At 40.9% G+C, this 22,051-nt stretch overlaps 1 protein-coding gene and 1 non-coding gene across 5 annotated transcripts in view; one reads left to right on the forward strand and one right to left on the reverse strand.

Annotated features, from left to right (window-relative positions):
* Positions 1-22,051, forward strand: part of BTRC (beta-transducin repeat containing E3 ubiquitin protein ligase) — a 228,204-nt gene that overhangs the window by 71,424 nt on the left and 134,729 nt on the right. The window lies entirely within an intron of this gene.
* LOC111764517 (U6 spliceosomal RNA) lies at positions 19,414-19,520 on the reverse strand. Its single transcript, XR_002797109.1, has one exon. It is a non-coding gene; the product is annotated as a U6 spliceosomal RNA (small nuclear RNA).

Consider the following 22,051-nt stretch of genomic DNA (forward strand, 5'->3'; position numbering starts at 1 on the left):
AAATATAGGCAAATTTTTATTTAATAATGATATAGATTATTACATTTATACTTTACTATGAAATGGGAGAGGTATTAAATCAAATAATCCCCAAAGGATAATCTCCTAAACTGATAAGTGCTATGAAGGAAATGTGCAGGGAGCTATAAGAATACATAAAAAAGGGACCTGATGCAGTCTGAGGGTAGTTACAGAGTCAGGTAATCAATATTTGAGTTAAGATCTGAAGGATGAGTAGAATTAAATAGGCCAAAGGAAGGAAGGAGGGAATATTTCAGGCCTAAGAAACAGCCATGGCAAAGGCCCTGAGGCCAAACGGGGCTTGGTTCATTACTGAGAATGTGTATAAAGAGGAGAATGGAGCCAGGGAAGACTGGGGAGGCTTTAATGTCTCAGGATTTGTGGGCCATTGAAAGGAGTTTATAGAGAAATCCAAAACCAAAAAAAAAAAAAAAAAAAGAAAGGGGTTTAGTCTTTATGCTAAGAAGAGCAGTAAGCCATTGAGAGGATTTCAACACAAGTTGGATCTGATCAGATTTACATTTAGATGTATTATATAGCTAGAAGAAGGATAATTTCGGTTAATCAAAGGGATAGACAATGGCAATTTGGTTTCAAGCAATGATTCTGGTTTCTGGTCTCTTTTACATGAAAAAAAAATTTTTTTAGGAGATGCTGGGGAATGGATCCAGGACCTCTCATACATGGGAAGCAGGCACTCAACCACTGAGCTACACCCACTCCCCAGTGAGAGTTGTTTTAGTTTGTTTGTTTGTTTTTTAAGAGGTACTGGGGATTGAGCCCAGGACCTCATACATGGGAAGTAGGCACTCAACCACTTGAGCTACATCCACTCCCCTCCTTTACACTTTTAAAATTTTCCAAGGACCCCAAAGAACTTTTGTTTGTATGGTTATTTCTATTGATATTTACTGTATTAGATATTAAAACCTGAAAAAAATCAAATGTTAATTTATTCATTTAAAAATAATTTTGTTTTATGAAAAATAACTTTTCCAAAATGAAAAACATTAAGTGAAGACAGGACTTATATTATTTTTGCAAATCTCTTTCAAGTTTGGGTTAATAAAAGGCAGCTGGATTCTCATATCTGCTTCTGCATTAAATCTGCTATGATATTTTATTTTGGTTGAAATACCAGAAGAAAATTCAGCCTCATGCAGATAAATATTTGAAAGGGAGGAGTATTTTAATTGCCTTTTCAGGTAATTATACTTTATTAAAGGTTAGTTGCAGTGTGAAATCTGAAACTATTTCAGTGAACTTTTTGTACTCTTTTATTAAATTCCATTGGTCTTAGTCTTTTCAACAAATGGTGCTGGAACAATTGGACATCCATAAGCATAATAATGGACCTCCATCCTTATATTACACCATATGCAAAATTACCTTGAAATGGGTCATAGACTTAAACATAAGAGCTAAAATTATAAGGAAGTGTGGGAGGAGAAAAAATCATTTTGACTTTGGGTTAAGCAAAGAATTTTTAGATAAAACACAAAATGTGAACCATAAAAGAAATCATTGATAGATTGAACCTCATCAGAAATTAAAGCATGCCTTTCAAAAGACTGTTAAGATAATATAAATAAATGGCAAATAAACTCTTGAAAAGATGATCAATATCCTAATCATCAGTGAGATACTACTATATTTCCACTTGCATGCCTCTTCCCACTCGTGGGATGTTGGGTGGAAATTCAGGAGACCTGTAGTAAATATATCCTGGCTTAATTTGAGAAGTGTTGTATTAGAAAATTATTTGAAAGCAGAGCAATATCTTACACTTGCTATTGATCTCCATACAGCCCAGTAGAGTGTTTTTCAGCTGTCAGGTTCAAATAAGTCACCATCACTGTCAGGGTCTTTCTTTAGTCTTAATAATAAAAAATTAAAGTATTTATAAAAGAAATTATCCGCCCTCACCCTACTTATAAAGTATATTTGGAGAAAGGTTGCCATAGAGATTTTGCTGCAAATTTCAGGAATAAATTGGGTGTATGGGCCTTGAACTACTGTATATTGCAGGAGTGAAATGTGGCGCAGGCAGAAAAGGAGATACTTAAGAAACACCTTAGAAAAGAAAGGAAGAGGCCAGTAGGTGGTTAAGAGCATGCACCCAGGTTCCATATTGACTGGGATTTGAGTTTTGGCTCTGCCATTTTCTATTTGTGACCTTGGGCAAGCTACTTAACCACTGTAGGATTCAGATTCCTTATTAGTAAAATGTGATGATCCGTGAAGGGATTGAATGAGTTAATTTATATGACATCCATAGAACAGTGTCTGACAGATTAGAGAGTTTTATATTATTAGAAAATGCATGGAGGCTCTTAGCAAATATTTTTCACCTTGATATAAAATAGTATACTATTAAATCTTTTTTATTTTCTTCATGTTGTACAGCCCAATTCTGCAAAAATTATAGGGAAGTCCACTCTTGGTTAAGGTATTAATGAGAAAATTCTGCTTTCCGAACATTGCTGTAAGTGTGACTGTTTATTTTTGCTAATCTTCAGAGAGATCCTTATTATGTCTTACATAGAAATGCGCTTATCTGCTAGTTTTATCCTATTCAATAATATGATATGTTCAGTAACCACAGGTGCCCAATATTGCTGGTTGACCAATTGGCAGAATACGGGACTTGAATCTAGTCTTTCCTTTTGCCGTTATTGGAATTATGTTGATCTTAGTACATTTATATTTTTCTGGTTTGAGTTTTATTTATTTATTTGAATTTTTATTCATGTAAAATTTACATACAATAAAATGCACAGATCTTAAGTACACTTTTAGAGAAGTTTTGACAAATGTGTATATATATATATATTTATTTATCTAATACTGTCCTCTCAAAATATAGAATATTTCCATAATCTGAGAAAGTTCCTTTGTGCCCCTTCTAGTCAATACCCATTCCTCATATGCAATTACTCTTCTGATTTCTGTCACCAAAGATTAGTTTTGCTATCTTGAACTTCATGTAAATGTAATGATACAATGTACATTCTATTGTGTCTGTTTTCTTTTGCTCAACGTAATGTTTTTTTTTGGACTTCTATTCTCCAGAGTTGTGGGAGAATAAATTTCTGTTGTTTTAAGCAACCAAGTTTTTTTTTTTTTTAAAGATTTATTTATTTATTTTAATCCCCCCCTCTCCCCCAGCTGTCTGTTCTTTGTGTCTATTTGCTGCATCTTGTTTCTTTTGTCCACTTCTGTTGTCATCAGCGGCAGGGGAAGTGTGGGCGGCGCCATTCCCGGGCAGGCTGCACTTTCTTTCGCGCCGGGCGGCTCTCCTTACGGGGCGCACTCCTTGTGCGTGGGGCTCCCCTACGCGGGGGACACCCCTCTGTGGCACGGCACTCTTTGCGCGCATCAGCACTGCACATGGGCCAGCTGCACACGGGTCAAGGAGGCCCGGGGTTTGAACCGCAGACCTCCCATGTGGTAGACGGATGCCCTAACCACCGGGCCAAGTCCGTTTCCCCGTAATGTTTTTTGAGATTTATCCATATTGTTGTATGTATCAGTAATTTATTCTTTTTTATGGCTGACTATATTCTGTTGTACTAATATACCACAATTTGTTTATCCATTTGCCTGTTGATGGACATCTGGATGGTTTCAGGTTTTTGCCTGTTAATGAATATAGCTACTAGATAGAGTTGTGTACAAGTTTTTTTTGTGGACATGTATTTTTCATTTCTCTTGAGTAAATACCTAAGAGTTGGATTGCTGGGTCATAGAATAAGTACAATTTTTTTTTTAAATATGAGGTTGCGTTCTTCTTCTTCTTTTTTTTTAATAGATTTATTTATTTATTTATTTATTTATTTCTCTCCCCTTCCCCTCCACCCTGGTTGTCTGTTCTCTGTGTCTGTTTGCTGCATTGTCATCTCTGTCTGCTTCTGTTGTTGTCATCGGCATGGGAATATGTGTTTCTTTTTGTTGCGTCATATTGTTGTGTCAGCTCTCTGTGTGGCGGTGCCATTCTTAGGCAGGCTGCACTTTCTTTCGCGCTGGGTGGCTGTCCTTATGGGGCGCACTTCTTGCGCATGGGGCTCCCCTATGTGGGGGACACCCCTGCGTGGCATGGCACTCCTTGCGCGCATCAGCACTACGCGTGGGCCAGCTCCACACGGGTCAAGGAGGCCCGGGGTTTGAACCGCAGACCTCCCATGTGATAGACGGACGCCCTAACCACTGGGCCAAGTCTGCTTCCCCAGAATAAGTACATTTTTAACTTTAAGAAACAGTCAAGTAATTCTTCAAAGTGGTTGTCCCAGTAGGAATATTCACTTATGTAAACATTGCTAAATAAGTTTAAGGCAAGTGTCTTAGGAATAGTTTCATTGACTTTTTTTTTCTTGAAATGATTGCATTCTTTTGTAAGTTTGAAGCACCTTAAGTCAAAATTCTTATGCCAATAAAGAAGGAAGAGCCAAGGCGTCATTACTGAATTTATCAAATTATCTTCAGTAACTCAAATTGAAATGGCAACATTGGGATGGATTGATTATTAATATATCAGACAAAACATTTCTAACTAATGACAGAGAAGATGCAGAATAAATAGATTGGTTAAATAGATTCTATGAGAATATGTTTATTTTGAATATGTTTTCATTTTCATCCTTTCATTGGTTTGTCCTAGAAAGTATATGGGTGATTAAGAGGCTTTCTGTGCTTAACAGTGGATATATTTTGTGAATCATTTGCCCATCCCTAGCAAACAGTGGTCTTATAATCTACAATATTAAATGAGAATGAGCAGTAGAAAGTACTTAAAAAATAGCTGAGTAATTAAGATCCTTTATTTTCTTTAAGCATTGAATGAGAAGAGAAATTAAATTCTAACAATAAGAATATAAATGGGTTTATATGACCCTAGAATATTTTAGGTATTAAGAATAGCTTGGGGAAGCAGACGTGGCTCAACTGATAGAGCGTCTTTCTACCATATGGAGGGTCCAGATTTCGATCCCCAGGGCCTCTTGACCTGTGTGGTAAGCTGGTCCACGCACAAGGAGTGCTGTGCCATGCAGGAGCGTTCCTGTGTTGGGGTGCCCCATGTGCAAGGAGTGTGCCCTGCAAGGAGAGCTGCCCCATGTGAAAAAAGCGCAGCCTGCCCAGGAGTGGCGCCGCACACACGGAGAGCTGACTCAGCAAGATGGCACAACAACAACAAAAAAAGACAGTTTCCCAGTGTCACAGGATAATGCAAGTGGATGCAGAAGAACACACAGTGAATGGACACAGAGAACAGACAAGGTGGGGGGGGAGAGGAATAAATTTTTAAAAAATTAATAAATCTTTAAAAAAGAAAAGAATAGCTTGGAATTTTAGAGAAATCTTGAGCTAAAACCATATGATATTTAAAATTAGTTAGGGTTCTTTGGCAAACATTGAAATTGTTAGTGGTTAAATCAGGAGAGATAGCATATGTATTATTTAAGAATACTTAGAAATCTAAATTTTTTAAAAAGATATATTTATTTCTCCCCCCTCTCTCCATTGTCTGCTCTCTATATCCATTCTCTGTGTGTTCTTCTGTGTTTGCTTGTATTCTCATTGGGCGGCTCCAGGAACCGATCCTGTGACCTTCCAGAGTGGGAGAGAGGTGCTCATTCTCTTGTGCCACCTCAGCTCCCTGGTCTGCTGCATCCCCTATTGTCTCTCCTCTGTGTCTCTTTTTGTTGCATCATCTTGCTATAGTAGCTCTCTGCACTGGCTGGCACTCCTGCGTGGCACAGCACTCCTGCGTGGGACAGCACTCCTGCGTGGGCTGGTGTTGTGCGTGGGTGAGCTCACCGCGCAGGCCAGCTTGCCTTCACCAGGAGTCCTGGGTATTGAACCCTGGACCTCCTATATGGTAGATGGGAGCCCAGTTGCTTGGGCCACATCCATTTCCCATGTTAAATTTTTCTACCTACTAAGTGAAGGTTAAATGGAACAGTGGTAGGAAGATTAAGCATTATTCAGGAAATGTTAAACAGCAAAGAATATATATGTAGGAATGGGCAGCTTCATTTTACATTTTCAATTTTAGAGGTATGTGGATTATCACACTGAATATAAATTAACATTCAAATCCTTTTGCACAACAGTATCATGAGGAAACTTATCCCATGACATAAAAGATGTAACTTTAATGACTTCCTATTATGTATGAATAAGTTCAATACAAAACAATTTCTGTATAATAAAAAGTTCAGGTTTTTTTTTTTTGCATGAGTTGAGATTTGTCTTGTGTTTATCCCAGCTATACCCCTCAGATTAGAGGTTCACAGAGAGTGACGAATGAAAAATGTTTTGGCTTGTTTTTTTAAGATTTATTTATTTCTTTATTTCCCGCCCTGGTTGTCTGTTCTCTGTGTCTATTTGCTGCATATTCTTTGTCCGCTTCTGTTGTTGTCAGCGGCACGGGAATCTGTGTTTCTTTTTGTTGTGTTATCTTGTTGTGTCAGCTCTACCGTGTGTGTGGCACCATTCCTGGGCAGGCTGCACTTTCATTCGCGCTGGGTGGCTCTCCTTACGGGTGCACTCCTTGCGCATGGGGCTCCCCTACGCGGGGGACACCCCTGTGTGGCAGGGCACTCCTTACGGGCATCAGCACTGCACATGGGCCAGCTCCACACTGGTCAAGGAGGCCCGGGGCTTGAACCGCGGACCTCCCATGTGGTAGACAGACGCCCTAACCACTGGGCCAAGTCCGCTTCCCTGTTTTGGCTTGTTTTGTGAGAAAAAAAAAGTTTCTGCTTATAAAACTAATTTTTTTCTTTTAATTTTTGTTATAGTAATTTATGTACAGCCTAAAGTTTTCCCCTTTCAACCACAACATATAATTCAGTGCCCCTCATTATATTGACCATGTTGGGCTACCATCACCAGCATCCAGAATTTGTAGTCAAGGCAAATAGAAATTCCGCACAATTTAAGCATTAACTCCTCATTCCTTACTTCCAACCCAGCCCCTGATAACCTATAATATAGATTCTGACTCTGAGTTTGCTTACTCTAATTATTTCATATCAGTGATATCATACAGTATTTGTCCTTTTTTCTGGCTTATTTCACTCAACACGATGTCTTCAAGGTTCATCCATGTTTTCCCATGAATCAGAACTTCATTCCTTTTTAAAATTTTTGTTTATTTTTTAGGCGGTATTGGGGATTGAACCCAGGATCTTGTAGATGGGAAGCAGGTGCTCAACCACTAAGCTACATCTGCTCCCCAATGAGAGTTGGTTTTTTCATTTGTTTTTGTTTTTAGGAGGTATCAGAGATCAAACCCGAGACCTTGTACATGGGAAGCAGGCACTCAATCAACTTGAGCCACATCTGCTCCCCACTTCATTCATTTTTAATGCTGAATAATATTCCATTGTATGTTTATACCACATTTGTTTATCCATTCATCCGTTGATGAACGTTTGGGTTACTTGCATCTTTGAGCAGTTGTGAATAATGCCACTATGAGCATCAGTGGAAAATAGCTGTTCAAGCCCCTGCTTTCAATTCTTTTGGGTATGTACTTTGTATTGAGATTACCAGGTCATGTGGTAATTCTATACTTAGCTTTCTGGGGAACTGCCAAACTGTCTTCCACAGTGCTGGTACCATTTTACATTCCCACCAGCAGTGACTCAGTTTTCCTATTTCTCTACATCTTTTCCAACACTTGTCATTTTCTGTTTTTGCTTTTACTTTTGCTTTTGTTTTTTGAGGTTGTGGGGCTGGGGATTGACCTGGGACCTCATATGTGGGAAGGTGGCACTCAACCGCTGAGCCACATCAGCTCCCCTGAGTTGATTTTTTTGTTTGCTTGTTTTTTGTTTGTTTGTTTTCTAGGAGAAACAAGAACCAAACCCAGGACCTCCCTTGTGGGAAGCAGGCATTCAGCTGCTTGAGCCACATCCCCTGGGTGTGAAATGATATCTCTTTGTGGTTTTGATTTGCATTTCCCTAATAGCTAATGAAGTTGAACATCTGATCATGTGCTTTTTAGCCATTTGTATATCCTCTTTGAAGAAATGTCTGTTCAAGTCTTCTGACCATTTTTATTTTTATTTTATTTTTTTAAATAAATCTTTTTTATTTATTTGTTTCTCTCCCCTTCCCCCCCCACCCCGGTTGTCTGTTTTCTGTGTCTATTTGCTGCATCTTGTTTCTTTGTCCACTTCTGTTGTCAGCAGCACGGGAATCTGTGTCTCTTTTTGTTGCGTCATCTTGTGTCAGCTCTCCTTGTGGGTGGCGCCATTCCTGGGCAGGCTGCACTTTCTTTCGTGCTGGGCGGCTCTCCTTATGGGGCGCACACCTTGTGCGTGGGGCTCCCCTACGTGGGGGTCACCCCTGCGTGGCGCGGCACTCCTTGCACGCCTCAGCACTGTGCATGGGCCAGCTCCACATGGGTCAAGGAGGCCCGGGGTTTGAACCGCGGACCTCCCATGTGGTAGATGGATGCTCTAACCACTGGGCCGAGTCCGTTTCCTACGACCATTTTTAAATTTGGGTTGTTTGTCTTTTTATTGTGGAGTTGTAAGATTTCTCTATTCCTGATAGTACACCCTTATTGGATATGTAATTTCCAAATCTTTTCTCCCATTGAATAGGTTCTTTTCATTTTCATGCTGAAGTCCTTTAATGCACAGAAGTTTTAAATTTTGATGAGGCCCCATTTATCAATTTTTTTCTTTTGTTGCTTGTACTTTGGGTGTAAAGTCTAAGAGACCATTGCCTAATACAAGTTCTGAAAATGTTTCCCTATGCTTTCTTCTAGGAGTTTTATAATCTTAGTTATATATATGTATATATCTTTCATCTGTTGGGTGTTCATTTTTGTATTTAGTGTAAGATAAGAGCCCTTCTTCATTCTTTTGCATATAGATATCCAGTTCTCCCAGCACTGTTTGTTGAAGACACTGTTCTTTCTTAATTGAGTGGACTTGGTAGCCTTGTGAAAAACCAATTGGCCATAGATATGAAGGTCTATTTCTGAACTCTCAATTCAATTCCATTGGTCTATATGTCTATCCTTGTGCCAGTACTGTGCTGTTTTTTTTGTGTGTGTGTGTGTTTTTTTTTAGGATATACTGGGAATTGAACCTGGGACCATGTTCATGTGAGGCAGGTGCTCAACCACTGAGCTACACTTGCTCTGCAGAATCATGCTGTTTTGAGTACTGTGGCTTTGTAATAAGTTTAAGATTGAGAAGTGTGATTAGTTTTTTTTTTCAAGATGATTTTGGCCATTTAGGCCCTCTTTCCCTTCCAAATAAAGTTGATGATTGGCTTTTTCATTACTGTGAAGTAGGCTGTTAGAATTTTGCTTGGGATTAAATCTGTAAATCTCTTTCAGTAGAATTGACATCTTAATATTTAGTCTTTCAATCCATGAGCACAGAATGCTCTTCCATTTATTTAGATCTTCTTTTAGCAATATTTTATAGCTTTCTGTGTATAAGTCCATTATATCCTTGGTTAAACTTATTCCTAGATATTTGATACTCTTGTTATTGTAAATGGAATTGTTTCTTCATTTCCTACTCAGATTGCTCATTACTAGTGTATAGTAATGCTGCTGGTTTTTGCTTGCTGATCTTGTACTCTGCCACTAAGCTGACTTCATCTAGCTCTAGTAGCTCCGTTGCATGCAGATTTTTCAGGAATTTTTATCTATAAGATCATGTCATCTGCAAATAGTGAAAGTTTTACTTCCTCCTTTCCAATTTGGATGTCTTTTATTTTTCTTGCCTAATTGCTCTGGCTAGAACTTCCATTGTGAATGTTGAATAACAGTGGTGACAGGAGACATCCTTATCTTGTTCCTGATCTTAGAGGGAAATCTTTCGGTCTTGCACAATTGAGTATGATGTTCGCAGTGTTTTTTTCATATATACCCTTTATCATGTTGGAGAAGTTTCCTTCTATTCCTATTTTTCTAAGTGTTTTTTATCAAAAAAGGATGCTGGATTATGTCAAATGCTTTTATTTTTCCCTTTATTTTGTCAATGAGTGTATTATATTAATTGATTTTCTTAGGTTGAATCACCCTTGTGTACCTAGGATAAATCCTACTTGATCATGGTATAGAATTATTTTAATGTGCTCTTGGATTCAATTTGCTAATACTGTTTTTTGTTTTGTTTTGTTTTGTTTTGTTTTGCTTTTTCTTTCCTTTTTGAGGTACTGTGGCCAGGGATCAAACCTGAGACCTCATATGTGGGAAGCTGGCACTCAACTACTGAGCCACATTGGCTTTTTGTTTGTTTGCTTGTTGCCTGTTTCTTCCTCCCCTCCCCCAAGATGGCTCCCTTGTCTGTCTGTTCTTTGTTTTTGCTTGTTGCTTTGTGCTCATTGTTTGCCCATTGTCTCTTTTTCTTTAGGAGGAACCAGTAACTAAACCTGGGACCTCCCATGTGGGAGGCAGGCACTCAACTGCTTGAGCCACATCTGCTCCCTACTCCTTTTGGTTTTCTTTTGCCTCATTGTTTGCTCATCTTGCTCATTGTTTTTGCTTGATGTCTGCTCATTGTCTGCTTATTGTTTGTCTTCTTTAGGAGGCATGGGGAATTCCCATGTAGGAGGTAGGCACTCAACTGCTTGAGCCACATCTGCTCCCTGCATATTTATTTTTGTCTCTAGGAGGCACCAGGAACTGAACCCAGGACCTTCCGTGTGGGAGCAGGTGCTCAGTTGCTTGAGCCACATCCGCTCCTCGCCAATATTGTTTTAAGGATTTTTGCATCTGTATTCATTAGAGAAATTGGTCTGTAATTTTATTTTCTTGTGGTATTAGGGTAATATTGGCAATATTGGCCTTATAGAATGAATTAGGTAGAATTCCTTATCTTCAGTTTTTTGGAAGAGTTTGCAGGATTGGTATTAATTCTTGGAATATTTGGTAGAATTTACCTGTGAAGCCATCTGGTATAGGGCTTTTCATTGTTGGGAGGTTTTTTGATGAGTGATTCAATCTCATTACTTGTAATTGGTTTGTTGAGATCTTCTATTCTTTTAAAGTCAGTGTAAGTTGATCGTGTATTTCTAAAAATTTGCCCATTTCATCTAGGATGTCTAATTTGCTGGCATATAGTTGTTCATAGTATCCTCTTATGATCCTTTTTATTTCTGTGGGGTCAGTAGTAACGCCCCCTCCCCCATTTCTGATTTTATTTATTTGCATCTCTTTTTATCTTTGTTATTCTAGCTAAAGATTTGTCAACTATTGATCTTTTCAACAAACCAACTTTTGGCTTTGTTAATGTGCTCTACTGCTTTTTAAAAAATTCACTATTTATTTCTGCTCTAGTCTTTATTATTTCCTTCTTTTTGCTTTGGGTTTAGTTTGCTATTCTTTTTCTAGTTCCTCCAATTGTGCAGTGAGGTCTTTGATTTTAGCTTGTCTTTTTTTTTTTTTTTTTTAAATTAGGAGGTGCCAGGTATTGAACCCAGTACCTCACCTTGTACATGGGAAGCAGGTGCTCAACCTCTGAGCTGCATCTCCTCAACGAGAGGTTTGTTTGTGTTTGTTTGTTTTTAGGAGGTACTGGGGATTGAACCCAGGAGCTTATACATGGGAAGAGGTGCTTAACCACTTTAGCTACATCCATTCTCCTCTTCTTTTTATTTTTATTTTTTATTTCCCTCCCCCTTCCCCATCCTGCTGTTTTTGCTGTGTGTATTCACTGTGTGATCTTCTGTATCTATTTCTCTTTTTGTCTTCTTGTCTTTCTCTTCTAGGATTCACGGGGATTCAATCCTGGGGACCTCAGATATGGAGAGAGGTTCCCTGTCAATTGCGCCACCTCAGTTCCTGGTCTCTGCCGTGCTCCACCTTGACTCTCCCCTTTGTCTCTCTTTGGTTGCGTCATCATCTTGCTTTGTGACTCACTTGTGCAGGCACTGGCTCACCATGTGGGCACTCGGCTAACTGCATGGGCACTGGCTCACCATGCAGGCACTCTTGTGGGCACTTGGCTCACCACACAGGCACTCATGCAGGCACTCGGCTCACCACATGGGCACTTGGCCTGCCACACAGGCACTTGGCTTGTGTAGCAGTTGATATTATTAATGAATTCTAAAAAGAACTATTGGATTATGTTTGTAAATTGGTCTTTTCCTCTGTGCATATGAGATGTTGGCAGCCGTCTTGTTCCAATATATGGAAAAAGACTTCGGTAAGGGAAGTAAACTCATGCTTTATGGCCTGGCATCTCTAAGCTACTACCCCAAATAAATACCCTTTATAAAAACCAACTGATTTCTGGTATTTTGCATCAGCACCCCTTAGGCTGACTAATACAGAATTTGTTACCAGGAGTTGGGTGGTGCTTTTGTAAATACTGAAATGCTGGAATGGTAAATGGGTAAGGAGTATTTTTTGGAGGAATTGCGAGATGCTTGATGAAAAAGGCCTGAATTGTTTCACAGAGAGTGTTGGTAGCAATATGAAGCCTAAAGTTATTTTTGATAAGGCTTTAGAAGGAAATAATTGTGAGATAGATGCTAACAACACTTTTTATGATGCCTTAGAAGTTAATGATGAAACTATTATTGGAAACTGGAGCAAAGGTGATCCATGTTTGAAAGTTGCAGAGTACTTAGCAAGATTAAGTCCTTTATGGAAGACAGAATTTGAGAATGGCAAGCCTGGGCATTTAGCTGAAGAAATTTCCAGAGTAAACCTAGAGAATGCAGCTTGGCTTCTGCTTGCAGCTTATAGCAAAATGCTAGATGAGAGAGGTATGCTGAGGACTGAACTGTCAGGTACAAAGAAAACAGAAACTGATTTTGGAAACCAAGCTCCCAGATGAAAGTGCCCCATTGGAGGACTTAACTAAACTTGGAACTTGTAAATCAGAAGTGAAGGTGCAGTTATCTAGGAAATACTTGTGGAAAGTCTTACTGTCTGATGGCTTGGACCCTTGCTTCTTGCATGCTAAACCAACAAGGTTTTTGAGAGAGCTGTATGAACTAAACTATTGTCAGCTTGGACTTAAAGAGACTGGGAAAGGAGAGATTGAAGGAGAAACAGCTTTAAAAGGAAAACCATGGAAGCTGAGATCTGAAATTAAGACATCGCTTTGGGCCAAGAGAAGAACCCCACCCATGTGTACAGAGAGGGTGAGTTTGCCTTAGGAGTTGAAGAGGATGGCTGTTCCTGCCCGATGTTCTGAGAGAGTTTTGCTGCCCTAGGGTACAGAGAGAATGGAGCACATCCCCCAAGGATTAGGGCAGTTAAGGTCAGTACCCCACAGGTCTAAGAGGGGTAGACCTGTCCCCCATGGATTAGGGAAGGCCAGGTAGTCAACTCATTACTCTGAGTGGGTTGATCCTGTTTGCCAAAGGTTGCGGGGATTGTTGTCTTCACGTCACTGTACTAGGGGGATTAAGACTCTAACCCAGTTGGGTAAGTTGTGGCAATCACCCCAGTGCTCTCAGAGGGTGAAGTCTGGAGCTATTTGGACAGGGAGATGCTTGATGAGGGTGGAACCAAGAAAATGGCTGTTGGGCAAGCTGGTGGAAAGGGTGGGTCTCCATATGGCCCCAAGGAGAAGAAACCATCTTCTTAAGAATGACTCCCAGGCTTTGAAATCAAACAGAGAATTCCCTGCAGATCTACTGAACTGTAGAGAAACCGGTGGCTCATGTTTCTCTCCCAATTTCTCCTTATTGTGATGAAAATGTTTATCCTTTGTCTGTCTATTTGTGTATTGGAAGTAGATGAATTGTTTTGTAAGTTTCAGAAGTTTATAGCAGACGGGACTTTGCCCCAGGACAAAAACTGTATTTCTTTAAATTGATTGTGATATGATTTAGTACTTGCATTGTAACTGATTTAAGGTGTTTTTTTTTTTAAGTATTGTAATGTCTTTTTCCAATTCAGAGGGTGGAGTGTAGCAGTTTGATATTATTAATGAATTTTGAAAAGAAAGTTTGGATTATGTTTGTAACCTGGTCTTTTCCTCTGGGCATATGAGATTATATTGGATTCAGAGGTTCACTTGATTACTTAATCAAGTAAACCTCTTGTGTCAGTAGGGCACGTCCCCACTACTTAGTGGATGGGGACTTGCAGATAAAAGGCATGGCAAAGGACAGAGTTGGAGGGTTTCTAATGTTGGAGTTTAATGCTGAAGTCTTAAGCTGGAGTCCTGGGAAGTAAGCACACAGAGGAAAGAGAAGCAAGCCCCGGGAAGAGAGGAACCCTAAACCTGGAAAGAAGCAAGCCCTGGGAAAAGAGGAACCCTGAGCCTAGAGGGAAGCAAGAACTGGAAAGAGAAGAAACCAGGAAGCCTGAACCCTTGCAAATGTCGGCAGCCATCTTGCTCCAACACATGGAAATAGACTTTGGTAAGGGAAATAACTTATGCTTTATGGCTTGGTATCTGTAAACTCCTACTCCAAATAAATACCCTTTATAAAAACCAACCGATTTCTGGTATTTTGCATCAGCACCCCTTTGGCTGACTAATACAGCTCTCCATGCAGGCACTTGTATGGGCACTTGGCTCACCACATGGGCACCCAGCTCGCTGCATGGTCACCTATATGGGCACTTGGCTCACTGCACGGGCATCCGGCTCACTGTGTGGGCACTGGCTTACCACTCAGGTACGCTTTCTCCTTTTTCACCAGGAGGCCCCATGAATTGATCCTGGGTCCTCCCATATAGTAGGCAGGTGCCTAATCACTTGAGCCACATCTGTTCCCTTCTTTTTTTAATGTAAGCATTAAGGGCCATAAATTTCTCTCTCAGCACTGCCTTCACTGCATCCCGTAAGTTTTGTTTTGTTGTGTTCTTTTTTTAAAAAAAGATTTATTTATTTATTTAATTCCCCTCCTCCCCCGGTTGTCTGTTCTCTGTGTCTATTTGCTGCATCTTGTTTCTTTGTCCGCTTCTGTTGTCAGCCACACGGGAAGTGTGGGCGGCGCCATTCCTGGGCAGGCTGCATTTTCTTTCCCGCTGGGCGGCTCTCCTTATGGGGCGCACTCCTTGCACGTGGGGCTCCCCTACGCGGGGGACACCCCTGCGTGGCACGGCACTCCTTGCGCGCATCAGCACTGCGCATGGGCCAGCTGCACACGGGTCAAGGAGGCCCGGGGTTTGAACTGCAGACCTGGCATGTGGTAGACGGACGCCCTAACCACTGGGCCAAGTCCGTTTTCCCTGTTTTGTTGTATTCTTATTTCATTTGTATCAAGATACTTATTCATTTCCCTTGTAATTTCTTCTTTGATCCATTGATTGTTGAAGAATGTGTTGTTTAACTTATATGTATTTATTGACTTTCCAGTTTCAGTTCTCTGCTGGTTATTGATTTCCAGCTTCATTCCATTGTGGTCAGAGAAGAGGCTTTGTATAATTTCAGTTGTTTCAAATTTATTGAGACTAGTTTTTGGTTTTTTTTCAAAAAAGATTTATTTATTTATTTATTTATTTATTTCTCTCCCCTGCTCCCCCACCCCCGTTGTCTGCTCTCTGCGTCCATCCGCTGCGCCCTTTTGTCCGCTTCTGTTGTTGTGAGCGGCACGGGAATCTGTGTTTCCCCTTGCCACATCATCTTGTTGTGTCAGCTCTCTGTGTGTGCAGCGCCATTCCTGGGCAGGCTGCACTTCCCCTGGCACTAGGGGGCTCTCCCCACGGGGCGCACACCCCGCCCATGGGGCTCCCCTACCCCTGCGTGGCAGGGCACTCCCTGTGTGCCTCAGCACTTTGCATGGGCCAGCCCCACATGGGTCAAGGAGGCCCGGGGTCTGAACTGTGGACCTCCCATGTGGCAGGCGGACGCCCTAACCACTGGGCTAAGTCCACCACCCTTGAGACTAGTTTTGTGTCCCAACATGTAGTCTATCCTGGAGAGCAATCCATGTACACTTAAAAATTCGTATCCTGCTGTTTGGGGATGCAGTGTTCTGTATATATCTGTTAGGTCTAGGTCATTTATCATATTATTCAAATTCTGTTTCCTTATTGATCTCTCTAGATGTTCTGTCTGTTGATAAGAGTGGTATATTGAAGTCTCTAAGTATTATTGTAAAAGTGTTTACAGTTTTGCCATTGTTTGCCTCATGTTTTTGGGGACACCTCAGGTGCAAAATATTTGTGATTTATTCTTGGTAGATTGACCCTTTTACTAACATATAATATACTTACTTGTTTCTTTTAACAGCTTTTGACTTAAAGTCTATTTTGTCTCATATTAGCATAGTTATCTCAGCATCTTTTTGGTTATTATTTGTGTGGAATATCTTTTTCCTTCCTTTCACTTTCAACCTATTTGTGTCTTTGGGTCTAAGATGAGTCTTTTGTAGATAGCATATAGATGGATCATACTTCTTTTATTCATTCTGCCAATCTGTGGAGTTTAATCCATAACATACAGTGTAATTACTGTAAAGGCAATACTTCAGCCATTTTGTACTATGGTTTTGGGTTTTTTTTGGATTTTTAATAATTTATTTCTCTCCCCTTCCCTGCTCCCCCCCACCCCCATTGTTTGCTCCCTGTGTCTACTCACCGTATGTGTTCCTCTGCATCTGCTTGAATTCTTGTCATCGGCACCAGGAATCTGTGTCTTCCTCTGCCATGTCACCTTGCTGCATCAGCTTTCCATGTGTGTAGGGCCCTCCCCGAGGGGTGCACCCCCTGCACATGGGGCCCCCCTACATGGGGGACACCCCTGTGTGGCACAGCACTCCTTGCACACATCAGAACTGCACATGGGCCAGCTCACCACACAGGTCCGGAGGCCCTGGGTTTGAACCCTGGACTTCCCACTTGGTAGGCAGATGGATGCCCTATCACTTGAGCCAAATCCACTTCCCCTATGGTTTTTTTTTTTTTTTAAAGATTTATTTTATTTATTTCTCTCCCCTCCCCCCGTTCTCTGTGTCCATTTTGTGTGTTCTTATTTGTCCTTTTCTGTTGTTGTCAGCGTCTCGGGAATCTGCGTTTCTTTTTGTTGAGTCATCTTGTTGTGTCAGCTCTCTGTGTGTGCGGCACCATTCCTGGGCAGGCTGATTTTCTTTTGCGCTGGATGGCTCTCCTTACGGGGCGCATTCCTTGCGCATGGGGCTCCCCTACGCGGGGGACACCCCTGCGTGGCATGGCACTCTTTGCGCGCATCAGCACTGCACGTGGGCCAGCTCCAAATGGGTCAAGGACGCCCGGGGTTTGAACCGCGAACCTCCCATGTGGTAGACGGATGCCTTAACCACTGGGCCAAGTCTGCTTCCCTTCCCCTGTGGTTTTATATGTTATATCTTTTTTGTCTCCCTTTTCCTTTATTTCATCCTCCTTTTCTGTTTAGTTGATCTTCTGTGGTATATCTGACTCATTTCTCTTTCTGTACATTTTTAAAATACTTTCTTTGTGATTGTCCTGGTGTTTGTATCATACAACCTATATCTGTACCCTACTAATTTAAAAAGATACCAACTTAGCTTCAATAGTATACACATTCTCTGCTCACATAATCTTCTGTTTCTCATCTTAATGTTGTTTTTGTCCCACATTACCTCTTTATATTTTGCGTGAACATTATCAGGATATATGGCTTTTTCTTGTTCAATTTTATTCTGATTCTTATAAGAATTAGAGAGTAGAGTTATATATTGAGGTTACAGTACTACTGGCTTTTGGTTTTTGTGGGTTTTTTGTTTGTTTTTAAGGTTTTTGGCTCTTCTTATTTTTATTTTTTAAAAGAAACTTAGATTACATAAATGTTACACAAAAAATACAGGGGATTCTCATATGCCCCACTCCCTAGCCCACATTTTCCCACATCAACATCCTTCACTAGTGTGTTACATTTGCCACAATTGATGTACACATCTTGGAGCATTGCCACTAAGTGTGGATTACAGTTTATGTTGTAGTTTACACTCTTTCCTGCACAGTTTTGCAAGTTATTACAAGATATACAGTGGCTTAAATCTGTTTTTGCAGTGTCATTCAGGAGAATTCCCAAGTCCCGAAAATGGCCCCAAATTACACCTATTTTTCCCTCTCCCTCCCCTCAGAACCTCCAGTGGCCACTGCTTCCACATCCATGATAAAAATTCTTCCATTGCTAGGATCACAACAAGTCTACAGTAGAACAACTATAAGTCTACTCTATTCCATCATCCATTCCCCAATCCTGAGAATTCTGTGATGGTGATTGATGCCTACTCTACCTCTAATTGAGAGAGGGCTTAGATCCCATGGGGCAGATGGATGGGACTTTTTTGCTTGCAGTTGCAGACTTTCTCTGTTCCTTGAGATGGTCATTGTCAGTCCATCATTTCCTTGTTAATTGTCCTGGGTGAGTCCAATGAAGTGGAGAATAGGTGTTGCCAGTCTTTTGAGATAAGGGCCCAACTGGCACATGGACAGCCCAAAGATTTAAGTCTCTTGGACATACACCTATCAACTTTAGTACTAACTATAGGTTCGAATATAGGGAAAACACAACTGAGTCCAACTCTGTCACACTGGGCAGCATAAATTCCAAAATGGGACCCACTGGCAGGGCACCAAACTGCTGAGCTGTCTGCTCTGCCTATAGTTTCTGAATGTCTCCAGACTCTCAGGAATCCTACTATTTGAGGTTGTATTTACTTCAGCAGTCAATGAGTTCCTGCTGAGACGTGCATAAGCATAACCTCTGAAGTGACCTCCCAACTCACTTTGAATTTCTTAGCCATATAGACTCATTTGTTTTTACCTTTTCCCTCTTTCGGTCAAGGTCTTTTTCCAGTTGCATTGTGAGTTGGTGATTGGTAGTAATCCCTTGGTGCCAGGGACACTTATCCCTGAAAGTTTTGTCCCACGCTGGGTGGGGGAAGGTACTGCATTTATGTGCTGAGTTTGGCTTAGAGGGAGGCCACATTTGAGCAACAAGGAGGCTCTCAGGAGGTAACACTTAGGCACCCTATAATACCATGCTAAGTTTCAATTTCAAAAGTAAACATACAGAAGCACGGTCATCACAATCAAGGGCCCATCAGTGGTTCATCCTCCTTCACTAGTCATTGCCCCTGTACTCAGGGGATTCTTGCTATCCCATTAGAGAGTGTGGCAGAGCTCTCCAGGATGGGAATTTGATATCCTTGGGTTATTATTGTATGAATCTCCACCCACTATGACAATGCCTCATGAACACATTCATATGCCTTCAATGTATGCCTTAGGTGAATCTCCTCCCATGCATCCCCATCTCTGATACCCCGCACCAATGATCCTCCCCTGCCACAGCTGTAACCATTCTGCAATCCAATCTGCAATCCAAAACTTCTTCAAAATTGAAGTCAACAAAATAACCGAATAAAATTAATAGGAAAATGATATATTAATACTGAATAAAATACAAAAATTTGTTTTAAAAGTTTGAAATAAAAAAAAATATGGAACGCTTCATGAATTTGTGTGTCATACTTGTGCAGGAGCCATGCTAATATTCTCTGTATAGTTCCAATTTTAGTATATGTGCTGTCAAAGCGAGCACTTAGCTTTTGTTTTTACCCTTTGTTACCTTTACTGATGATCTACACTTCTTCACACTACTCCAAGCCACTCTCTCCTCTCTTTTCCTTTCAATATGATGCAACCATTAGCAAGTCTTGTAGGTCAGGTCTTTTGTTGAAGGACTTTGTCAGTTTCTGTTTATCTGTGAATATTTTAAACTCTCCCTCAATTTTGAAGGACAGTTTGGCTGGATAAAGAATTTTTGGATAGCAGTTTTTCTCTTTCAGCACCTTAAATATTTCATATTGCCTACTCAACTCCATGGTTTCTGATGAGAGTCAGCATTTGTCTTACAGAGGATCCTTTGTATGTGATGAATCACGTGTCTCTTACTGCTTTCAGAATTCTCTCTTTATCTTTGGCATTTGACTTTCTGATTAGTATATGTCTCAGATTAGGTCTATTAGGATTTACTATGGAGTATGTTGTGCTTCTTGGACATGTATATTTATGTCTTTCGTAAGAGTTGGGAAATTTTTTACCATTAATTCCTCAAATATTCTTTCTGCCCCTTTTCCTTTCTCTTTTCCTTCTGGGACACTTATGATGTGTATGTTTGTATGCTTCATCCTGTCACTCAACTCCCCAAGACGGTGCTCAGTTTTTTTCCTATTCTTTCCTCTTGTTCTTCTGACAGTAGGATTGTGTTTGCCCCTGTCTTCTGGTTTGCTGGTTCTTTCCTCTCCCTGTTCAGATCTGCTCTTATATCCCTCTAGTATATACATATTTTTATAATTTTATTGACATATACTATAGTTCACAAATCTTATAATTCATACATTTTAAGTGTACAATTCAATGTGTTTTTTGTTGTTGGTTTTTTTTTTTAAATTTCTCTCCCTTTCCCCTCTTCCCCCAGTTGTCTGCTTTTCTGTATCCATTCGCTGTGTGTTCTTCTGTGACTGCTTCTAGCCTTATCAGCGGCACCGGGAATCTGTCTTTCTTTTCATTGCATCATCTTGCTGTGTCAGCTCTCCGTGTGTGCAGCACCATTCTTGGACAGGCTGTACTTTCTTTCACGCTGGGCAGCTGTCCTTACGGGGTGCACTCCTTGCACGTGGGGCTCCCCTATGTGGGGGACACCTCGGTGTGCAATAGCACTCCTTGCGTGCATCAGCACTGCACATGAGCCAGCTCCACATGGGTCAAGGAGGCCCGGGGTTTGAACCCCGGACCTCCCATGTGGTAGGCGGACACCCTATCCATTGGGCCAAGTCTGCTTCCCCAATTCAATGTTTTTTAATATTTTTTGCCTGTTATTTTTGCTTGTTGTCTGCTCATTTTCTTTAGGTGACACCAAGAACTGAACCTGAGACCTCCCATCTGGGAGGTGGGTGCTTGTAGCAGTTTGATAAAGTTATGAATTCCAAAAATAGATATTGGATTATGTTTGTAATCTGGTCTACTACTGAGCATGATTGAGTTATGATTAGGGCTTTGATTGGGCCACGTCATTAGGGCTTTGGCAAAGGACAGAATTGGAGCTTTTGATGAGAGTGTTTTTGATTTTGTAGTTTTGGTTTTTGTTTAAAGATTTATTTTTTATTTATTTCTTACCTCCCCCCCGCCAGTTGTCTGCTCTCTGTGTCCATTTGCTGTATGTTCTTTCGTGTCCACTTGTATTCTTGTCAGCAGCACTGGGAATCTGTGTCTCTTTTTGTTGTGTCATCTTGCTGCGTCAGCTCTCTGTGTGTGTGTGGCACCATTCCTAGGCAGGCTGCGCTTTTTCGTGCGGGAAAGCTCACCTTATGGGGCGCACTCCTTGTGCATGGGGTTCCCCTACGCAGGGGACACCCCTGTGTGGCACGGCACTCCTTGCGGGCATCAGCACTGCATGTGAACCACTCTTCACACAGGTCAGGAGGCGCTGGGTTTGAACTCTGGACCTCCCATGTGGTAGGCAGATGCTCTATCAGTTGAGCCAAATCCGCTTGCCTGATTTTGGAGTTTTGATGTTGGAGTTCAATGCTAAGCCTTAAGCTGGAGCCCTGGGAAGTAAGCTCACAGAGAAAAGAGAAGTCAGCCCCAGGAAGAGAGGAACCTTGAACCCAAAGAGAAGCAAGACCCTGGAAGGGAGGAACCCAGGACACCTGAACCCTGGCAGCTCTCAGCAGCCATCTTGCTCCAACACGTGGAAATAAACTTTGGTAAGGAAAATAAACTTATGCTTTATCACCTGGTATCTGTAAGCTCCCACCCCAAATAAATACCTTTTATAAAAACCAACCAATTTTTGTTTTTTTGCATCAGCACCCTTTTGGCTGACTTAATACAGTGCTCAACTGCTTGAGCCACATTCGCTCTCCCCTCTAGTGTATATATATATATTTTTTTAATTGTCTTTTTTTTTAAAGATACATAGATCACAAAAAACGTTACATTAAAAAATACAAGAGGTTCCCATATGCCCCTCACCCCACCCTAGTATATTTTTAATCTCTGTTATTGTGTTTTTCATCTCTATAATTTCTGTTATGTTTTTTAAAGCTTTTGAATACTGCTTTATGCTTA

Source organism: Dasypus novemcinctus, chromosome 6 (assembly GCF_030445035.2).
Source record: "Dasypus novemcinctus isolate mDasNov1 chromosome 6, mDasNov1.1.hap2, whole genome shotgun sequence".
NCBI classification, from domain to species: domain Eukaryota; kingdom Metazoa; phylum Chordata; class Mammalia; order Cingulata; family Dasypodidae; genus Dasypus; species Dasypus novemcinctus.